The following is a 10,288-nucleotide window of genomic DNA, read 5'->3' as shown; positions in this document are numbered from 1 at the left end:
GCTCATCGTTCTGAATAATGTGTTCGAGTCCCGATATGATACCTGTCTGGCGCGGTAAACTTGGAGTATTGTTGTGCGGAACCATATTAATGTTATTTTTACTCGGAACAGATTTTCATTGTGGACTTCATAATGCGCAAAGTAATTATCTTACCGTAAAGATGTCCAACCCGTTAATCCAACAGTCGTAGCCTGCATCTACGCCTAAGGGAACGAATAAATGAGCCCATTGTCCCGAGCTCGTTCCCAACCCATTTAAAGATAGACAATACCCATTGTCGTATACTCAAATTATCCTAAATTTGTTTGTGAACAGGAATTTTATTTCTCAGAAAAATAAACGTCGGACCAAACACCAACGTTAAGCTTATTATAAACTTATTTACAGACACGTGTCGCCGATACAATGTTTTATGAGATTGAGATTGATTTCGTTATACATTTATTAGGGGAACAATAGAACACAATGAAAAAGTCATATAATAAATGTGTGAATTGTACGAAATAGCTGTGACACTACGAACTCACACATAAAGTCCATTTTATCGCGCCACTCAAACTACGCTCGTAAAGTAGAAAAGAGGCGCAAACATGTATCGCACAACCGTAAGTGAATCTTTGAAGCTAAATGAAATCCCCAAGTAAGTATCTGAGTAACATCAGCGCCACTTGTTAACAATGCTTCGTAGTTTGCAATGCAGATATTTAAAATTTGTTCCAGGACAAAGAAGAAGAATAAATTTCGAGCTACAAAGTTGTGCATGTGTCTCGAGAGTAACGACGCTCTCATTTCTGAGAGTAGGCACCAGATTGGACGTCAACTTTTCGTCTTTTTCCGCTCGTGACAGTATGTAGCTCCACACAAAGAGCTCATCTTTCGATGAGGAGAACTTTACTCGGCATATCGCAATATTATGCAACACACGTGCTTCTACTGCTTGGCACTATCATTCGAGTTAATTCTATGTATCATATATGTATAGCTATATTATATATTTCTTCGGTATGACTGCTCAGCACTGTGGTTTTGTTATAATAAAATCACCTCTACATTCAAAAAAGCCTTTCGGCGAGAACAAACATAGCGAATTTCGTCTATAGACTAACAACACAATTCAATTGATTCAAACTCAAACGTTTCCTGAAATAAGAGAAAATTGGCGCTCATTATTGAAATTCCAATAAATTGGAGTTGAAATGCTCTGTGATGTTCATTTCACGACAAGTTAAAATCCAGTGACCATTTTATCACTTAACGATAATGGGTTCATTATGTTCAATATTTATTTATCGTATGTTTATTATCGACCGATCACTTTATCATATTAAAGCGGTGAACCGGAAGACTTATTTTTCGATGTAAGTAATGACAAATTATTGACATCAAATGTGCTATCAGGGGGCGTGGGAGCTAGAAGACTTGGGGAAGACGTCGCGCGTGCAGTGGCATAAGCCACGCTCGCGAGCTTGTCTCGTGACGTTCCACACAAACGGGAAAAAACCCGCTCGCGCTCTTTCTAAAGCAGTTACTAAACGTGTAAACGTACAAACGTGTAAACGTACAAACGTGTAACACGTAAAAACGTGTAAACTACCTATGTTCCAATTTCAATTTCCAACTTACTTTCGCTACACCCCAATATTTTTATTATTGTTATAAACAATTTAAGTTTCATAGCTTTTGTTTTAGGTTTGTTTGAACATGGAACACCGCATTTCCATAGCTCGATCAACCTAGCAATCACTTCGTTTTTACATTACCCGACTTTGCGAGTTTCGCCTTGTAAATGTGTGTGTGTGTGTGTAAATAAGGTCTTCATTTATTCATCTGCTTAGGAAAAATAACATAGTGTCTAATCCTGATTAGCGATGGGATATTCTATCTGTGGTTTCCGCACCGTGTGTGTGCGCATCGGAGACGACGCTGGCTGACACTCGACATGAGCTCTACGTGACCGCGCAGACAGCTGCACTAATCTGTTCCCCACGATATTTATGAGTCGCAAAATGTTATTCTTTACTCAGATAACTACGTATTTGCAACAGGACACAACAATCGTGATTTTCTTCATGTACATACATAGACTTACGCCAGTACCGGGTGAGAGCCTTCAGCGGTCCCCGTTTGTCCGGCCAAGTAGTTAATGCCATCTGCGGCAAATCTACAATAAGTCACGTCAAAAAAACAAAGACTTACGCCGATAAACACCGTTGTAGTAGTTAGAGTCACAAATTATTAGCAACAGCCCAGCATCGGTTCAGCCAAATATTGTATAACATTTTTAGCATAAAAATATTTATATCCAGTCTATTTACGTTTCATACCATTGGGACAGGCGTCTACTTTTGAGTGATTTTTTTGAGTTTGCCAAACGAGATGTGGCTGTTTTAGCTAATGAAACATCTCCAACTTGGCAATGTGAATTCGTTTTAGAAGTCAAGATTTTGGGTCAGTACATTTGATTTGTGAATGCAGTTTTTTTATAGGCGAGAATGAAGAACAGGCGAACCAAATGTATAACGAAAGGATGTTGTTTAGATGTGTATACAATTTCTCGGTCACGTACTACGCTAGTGCACGCGCCGAACTTTCCCCGCGCCCCTTCGATGACAAAAAGACAGAGAAAGCGAGAAATAAATGGTGTCGAAATGTCGAAGCGTGCTGTTTTTGTATTCAAACTTTGCTCCTAAATCAAAAACTACTTTCAGAACTGCGCATATAATAAAACTCGAGATATGTTGTGTCATCGGCATGGACATTTCTCCCATATATCGCTAATCTTTTCTCTCGAGACGCCACAAAAATGTTTTGCGTTTTCATAAGTATGTTTTTATGTCATGTTTCTATCTGTTTACATAATCAAATAGTTGATATCTTGCATCTGGCTAAGTTTAATGCCATTTGCGGCAAATCTACAATAAGTCACGTCAAAATATTAAAAAAATAAATAAAATTTTAAAATTAATACTTTAAAAAAGAAGGGTTGGATTTCGATGTAATAATGATAATCAAATAATATAATAAAAAAAATAGGTATTTTTTTACATAATTAGTATTACAGTTTTAATGGACTATGTTTTCCTTCACCACCACTGTGCACACAGGGTTATCACGAGCGTAGTGAGTAATTGCCTACTTGAGATATCTTCATAACTATCAAGTGTATAAAGTTAACATCAGTCATCTGAGATGTTGGGTCTAACTATTGCTCTGTGGCTAACGATGTTAGTCTCGTTAACTAAGTTTCGACAGTTACTACTACGTACCGGCTTAACAAAGTTTATGCAAACCAACTGAAATAAATTTATTTGCTTACCTGATATTAATTTACACAGTTCGAACCATCGGCGTGTCGATTAAACGTTATTAACACAAGCTAATTGAAAAGTTTTACCGCGATCTCGTAGGGTGGAAAGTTAAGTAAAATTGTATGTATTAGTACTTTCACAACATTATGAGTTGTGATATGAATAATTATAAATAACAATGAACGATATGTGAACTCTAACAAATTCATAATCAAGGATCGTAGTATGAAATTGACCCAGAATGAATGGCTTTGAGCAATCACCACAAATTACTTTTGAAGATTTTCACCCGATCGGAAAAAAAAGTGTGTGAATATTAATATGTCGGCGAAGGAATTTAATATTTGATGTAGGACAAGAAAGCAAGGGAAATTCCACACCTGAGTGCCGTGTATGGAATTGACTGTGGTAGAACCCGCCGAGGGGTAAGCCTGATACTTCTTTATGAGTTTTCTGAGAGATCAGGAATGTTGTAATGAAAAAGTTTACGGGTACAAATATTTAATAAAATTCACACGCAAAATCATCGATTATTCGCATACAAGTTATATAATAATGATTAACTGCGTAAACATGTATAGATTAGAACTATAATCAAAACCTTACAAAATCTTTCTTTCTGTGTAAGCAAATCAAAAAAAGGAAAAAAGGCTAAAAACAAATAAAGTAAGAAATATAAAATTATTTCTATTTCGTACTCGTAACTATATAAGACTTTTCATTACTAGTCTATTACATCAATTATGCAATCTTATTTGATCGTAGCAAGTAGTACTGGTGTACTAGTGGCCGACAGCCGTGATATTATTTATATAAAATATATCTAAGTAAGTATATAAAATACGCAACCTAACCTCGTCGCAACCTAGTCTACAATACTTTCTGAGTTAGAGCGGTTTTGGTGTTACGCGCACGCGGGAACGCGGGAAGTTTGAGTTTGAGTTTTCTACAAGTTGCGTAACGGTACAGTAGTGTTCTATAATTTTAGTCAACGGTGATGATTCCAGCTGATTCTAGAGTTCTGCCTAAAATTGACGTACGTTCCATGTTTTTATAGCCTGACGATTATCCGTCACTTTCCTTTTCCGCGGATAAGAAAATGACAGATATAACTTGAAATTATACTATACAAGTGTCAACTTTCATTTACACAACACACACGTGTACCCCGCGTGTAAAATAAACACTACAGTGTTATTACAAAACAAAGACTAAAGATAAACTAGGTTAAAAGTAAGAATTCGCGCCACAAAAGAAATCGACGGATTTTAGTGGAACCACAGTTATATCTATGCAAAATCTGCGACCGTACCGATATGTCACGCTTTACAAATAAATCCACATATGAATAAGTTCTTTGAGGGTGCTACGCATGTCGGCCTATCTCGCGTGCGTGAATAGAAATCTGCATGATACTAAAATATTATCGAGTATGGCTTCGTCCAGTCTCCAGTCAAGAGTAACTTAGCGTTCTCAAATCCCCCGGTGGAAAATTTTCAGCACAATCGGAGCAACTTTTCTTCTGAACTTCGACTAACCATAACTTCCAGTCATTTTATTTTTTAAAGAATTTCATTCTCCATAAATTTCCGTATTCTCGTCCAATTGACTAGGGTTTTGAACAGTAGTCCGGCCATTTAATATCCTATGCCGATGATACGGTGCTCTTGTTCTCAGCTAAGACCTGGCAGGATGTTTTCATCTGTGCCCAAAGAGGATTTAATAAGGTATCCAACTGGCTGTCAGAAAATGCACTGACCCTTAACTCCAGTAAAACTAAATATTTAACTTTTTCACTCCGCAATGTCTCAAAATTTACTAAAAACCTCTACATTCGAAGTCACTCTTGCAATACACCTGAATCAATCAATTGTTCGTGTTTACCCCTGGAACAGTCATTTGTTATAAAATATCTAGGCATTCAACTAGATCACAATTTAAACTTTGAGAAACATATAGAATCTCTTTGTGGAAGGATACGCAAACTCATTTACATATTTAAAAATTTAAGACACGTCGCTGATAGACCTCTACTACGGCAGGTTTATTATGCACTTGGTCAGTCGCTTCTCACCTATTGCATTTCATCTTGGGGTGGTGTACCTAAAACTAGACTTAAGTCCTTGGAAGTAGCCCAAAGAGCTGTTTTAAAGGTTGGTTTCTTTAAACCATTCCTTTACCCCACAGACCTCCTCTATCAGTCTTGGTTGGTTTTAACAGTGCGACAGCTTTTTGTTTTGAGCATTATTCTCAGGCAGCATAGTGAACTAACATACGACCCAAACTTTCTCCGTAAGCGTCGATGTGATGTGGTATGTCATAGGTCTTCTAAATTCAACACAGCATTCTCAAATAGGTTTCTTTGCTTTATAGGTCCCTACCTTTACAATAAAGTAAATAAAATCATGTCACTATATTCATTAAATAAATATGAGTGTAAAACCAAAATTACTAAGTGGCTTCTTAAACTTTCGTACGAGGACACTGAGGAATTATTGCATATTTCTTCATAAAACTAAACCCAATTTATTTTCAAGAATAATTATCAAATAAGACTAAAGAAAGAAATAACACCAAAGTGTTCAAATTTATATAATATAAATAAAAAAAAAAACTTTGTATTCTTTTTATGTTTTACTCTTTTACACACCCTCTCACACACACTCACGTACAACTACATTCCACACAAAGAGAGGATCTTTCTTTCTTTCTGTTTTTTTTTGTCTTTTTATTTTGTTAAGCCAGTCATTAAAAACTTTTGTATTTCTTTGTTTTGGTAACATAAGTGCGTAAACTAGCTAGCTTAAGTAACATAAATATCCAGGAGAGAGGCATCATAGGCTGTAATACAAGTATTTATAATACTTAGTCAGCTATGGTACCTACCTATTTATACCTGTGTCCAAGACTAAGCTATTTTAAGGAAAAAATTGTGCCTACTTTTTTGGCAATAAATTATTATTATTATACACTTCTCATCAAAAAAATCGAAACACTTCCGTTTTCATTGTTTCTGTCCGAATTTAACACAAAAAAGAATTCATACAATGAAAAAAAATACATAAATGTATAGCTGGCAGTTTGGCCATTACAGTAATAAGCGAAAATTCTAAATTCAAAATTAGAATTTCATTTGTTTATCTTATAAACGAAATGAATCACTGTTTTGAGACAAATGTGTGTTTAGGGTTGGAGTACATTTAGCGTTTAAAAACTAAAAATTGGCGCCTATCCTTAAACTTTTTGTTTTTTATTTCAATACTGTGACTTTGGGACGTCTGAAAAAAGGTTTTTTTTCTAAAACGTATGGATACTTCGCCCACAGAAGCCGCCCAAGTTGTGGCATTGCTGGATTCTGGCCTTAGTCAGCGTGCCCAAGTAGCAATCAAGAATTGTGATTAAGTCATATATGTCTAAACTTTAGCTAAAGTGAGATTTATCCAAATCAAATAGGACTTATTAGGACTTCATAAATTCATTTCCTTCTTTAATACTATATAGTTTTCAACAAATCCTACTTTAGATAATTTAGAATACACAAAACCAAGTTAAGTATTCACAAAACTATTTAGTCTTATCTCAGCCTACTGTTAAGTCTACAAGTATTCTTTTACTTTACTCAGATTATTTGAAGGCTCACTTAACACTAAATTTAGTGAAGTATCAGTTTAGTCTTGTAAAGTAAAAATTGATTGCCTAGATATACTTAAGGCAATTTTTATTATTTGTTGCTCCTATACAAAACTGTTTTATTCGTTTTTGACTACAATAAGTAAAACATAAGAAAAGTCTATTCAATGGACGATAAAATCGAAATAGAAGCAAGCAGAAAGATGGATGACGTCCAAATAATAAAAGGATCTGGTGGTTTTCGAAGGCAGAATATTAAATACAGAAAATTAACCTGTGATAATGCACATCCCACTGTTTTTGTTAGCGATGCGATATCTTCTTCATTGCCATCATTTTTTTATATCGATTGGTATAACACAATTTTTTTGGCAAAAAAATCTTAAGTTCCTGTTTTTCAAATCCGATCCAGCGTGTGGCGGCCCAGGTACGTCTCGCACAAATCTTCTCAAAAATGACTAAGCTAGTCTAACCTAGTCTAAGCGCACGGCAACACTACACCATGAAAAATGGAGTTTTATATTAAAACCTGCTAAGTTCAAATATAAAATTAGGTACCTATTAGTCTAATAACAAATAAATCCAATCAAAAACATAAATGTGAAATGAGAGCCAAGTTCAATATTATGATAAATGCTTTGGTTGTTGACTTCAACGACAAAAGAAGTGAGATCTAAATGGGTGCCAAGTTCAATGGTCAGTCCTGAAATTTATTTATAAGTAACAGTATAACATATCATATCTTCTTATAACATAAGATAATATATTGTAGCCTAAGGTCTGTCTTATTATAGGTAAGTACATATCCTCGTAACGCGTGGGTCCTTTTAAAAGGACAAATTCAAAACTAAAAGTCGACTTTATAGATATAAAACATTTGAATACCTATTAAACTCGTTTAAGATTCACGTTAAGTTAAAAAAAAAAATATGCCAGTAAAATGGATGAGAGTTGTGTTGTATCGTGGGCGAAAAGCTGACAACCTATCACCGCTAAACACATGTTCCAACTTGCTTACCTACTCTTAAAGTACTTGTCGAATGTGTCGAATGTGTGTCAGTCAGTCAGTCAGTCAATGTTAAAAATGAGGATTTTAGGATAAGCTTATGAAATTTAGAACACTTATATGTATCTCACAAGTCTCAATATATGAGCCAAATTTGATACGTTTATGTGAAATAGTTTTTGATTTATGAGGGGGTCAAAAATATTACACACGGTGCGGCTCGCCAGTTCTATTTCTTGAACTTGGCTTGACACGCTACCGCGTGTCTAGATACTTTTCTTAATAATTTTAAAATGTACCTATTTTTAACTAAGCTTTATTCACAATCATAAACAAAACATATCTATTTTAAGTTTTGTGTATGGTTAAATGCATTTAAAGTGGGCATTAGATTCGATTCCTTTATTGTTTTAGCTTGATAAAGACATCGGGAATTTGGCCGCCTTTTTTAACAATAATGTTTTTGGTGGGATTAGAAACTACCGCGCACACACACGACGTTAATCAAATTGCAAGGGTTCTTCGTATATACAATATTCAACGGATACTCGTAAATTTTTACAATGATCACATTATTTCCGTTGGCAATTAGAAGCGCGGTGATCGTACCTACTTTGCGTCAGCGAACCATGTAGGTACCTATGAGAATGTATGCGCGGAGACTCATTAGCAAATTGAGTTTATGTTTGTTAGTTCCAATTGTGATAAATATTAAATAATTAAGTAAATCACATTCCTATCCAAGTAAGAACTCAGCATAACAATATTTTTTTATCTTCCACGAGTCGAAAAACTTACCTCTCAAACAAACATACTTTCCATAGGTTTTAAGCTTGTTCGATTTTAATTGTTACTTGTTACATAGATGATTCTGGCACAGAATAAACAAACATGATTTTACGACATTACTTTACTAAATCAAAATAGAGGATCACTTTAGATATAAGAGTTTTAAGTAGAAATTCACTAAATACTTTTTGTCTTAAGTTGGTATACTCCTAGACAATTGAAGTAAAATTTATCTTAACTAGTACTTGATGAAGTGCAACTGACTGACTTTACTTTTCTAAACTGATTCTTACGAAATCAATTGTTTCTAAAGTCTTACTTCATTTAGAAAAATATTACTTAACGCCATTTTGCACTTACAGGAAGAAAACTAATATTTTTTTGACAATATTATCGTCAAAAACTGAAGTAAATTGATATATATTTCTGTTGTAGTAACAATTACTACGTTCAGCTGTCACATATTAATAGAAAATGAATTTCTCTATACTATATGTCACCATTTTTTTTATTTGCTGAATAATCAATCCAAATTATATTATTATTTTTCGGGTATATTAAAGGCCCTTCTGTTTTTTAACACTTTCTATCGATTTTACACGAGAAACAATCATGCGTTTATAATTTCCTGTATGTGAAACGGCAGAATAACCTTTTGTTAAAACAACTTAACAAATATTTTAGACGCCATTTTCTTACAGACTTCATTTCTTGTGTTAATGTAAATGTTCGCCATTATATTCTAAAATAAAGACGCGTGAAGTAAAAATCGTTTTAGTATGACCTGAAGTTTTACTTCGTTAAGTTACAATTGACTCAGTGCAATTCAATCCTATAGTCTAAACTAAGTATTGTAGATATCTTCAAGTATACATTCTTGGTATTAAGTGATACTACAAGAATTCTAAGTTTAGAATACGCAAGAACATTGTCTAAAGTAGGGTTTAAGTCTGACTTAGCGTTGTCTTAAGTCTGTCTTGTATAAGAGTTAAAGTATGTGCCCACTTTTACTAAACTGTGTCTTCAAGATATCTTGAGGGATATCTTTGAGACCTATAAGACTTATCCAAGACAAGGGTTTGATTTAGTCTACTTGCCTTCAAGATATCTACAATTCTCTTTTAAGACAATCGGTTGCTACTTGGGTGTTGTGGCTGCAAGACTGCATCTAAGCCTGTCATCTGTTCATAGAGTCTATAAACGTTATCGGGAGACTGGTTTGTTCACGCGCCGTTCAGGATCTGGCAGGAATCGGGTCACTTCTGAGCGAGATGATCGATTTATTGTAACAACTTCTTTAAGAAATCGACGCCTTAACGCTTTTCAACTGCAGCAGCGGCTTCGTGTTGTACGAAGGGTGGCTGTAAGTGACTCTACAATTAGAAGAAGGTTGAAGGATCGTGGACTGGTACCGCATAAGCCAGCAAATGGGCCGAAATTAACTGCAGACCATCGAAGAGCGCGCCTTAACTTTGCACGTGAGCACCTAAATTGGTCATACCTACAGTGGAGCAAAGTTCTCTTTTCTGATGAGTGTAAAATTATGCTGTATGG

Source organism: Pectinophora gossypiella, chromosome 1 (genome assembly GCF_024362695.1).
Source record: "Pectinophora gossypiella chromosome 1, ilPecGoss1.1, whole genome shotgun sequence".
Lineage (NCBI taxonomy): Eukaryota > Metazoa > Arthropoda > Insecta > Lepidoptera > Gelechiidae > Pectinophora > Pectinophora gossypiella.
Note: the sequence above shows the minus strand (reverse complement) of the source record.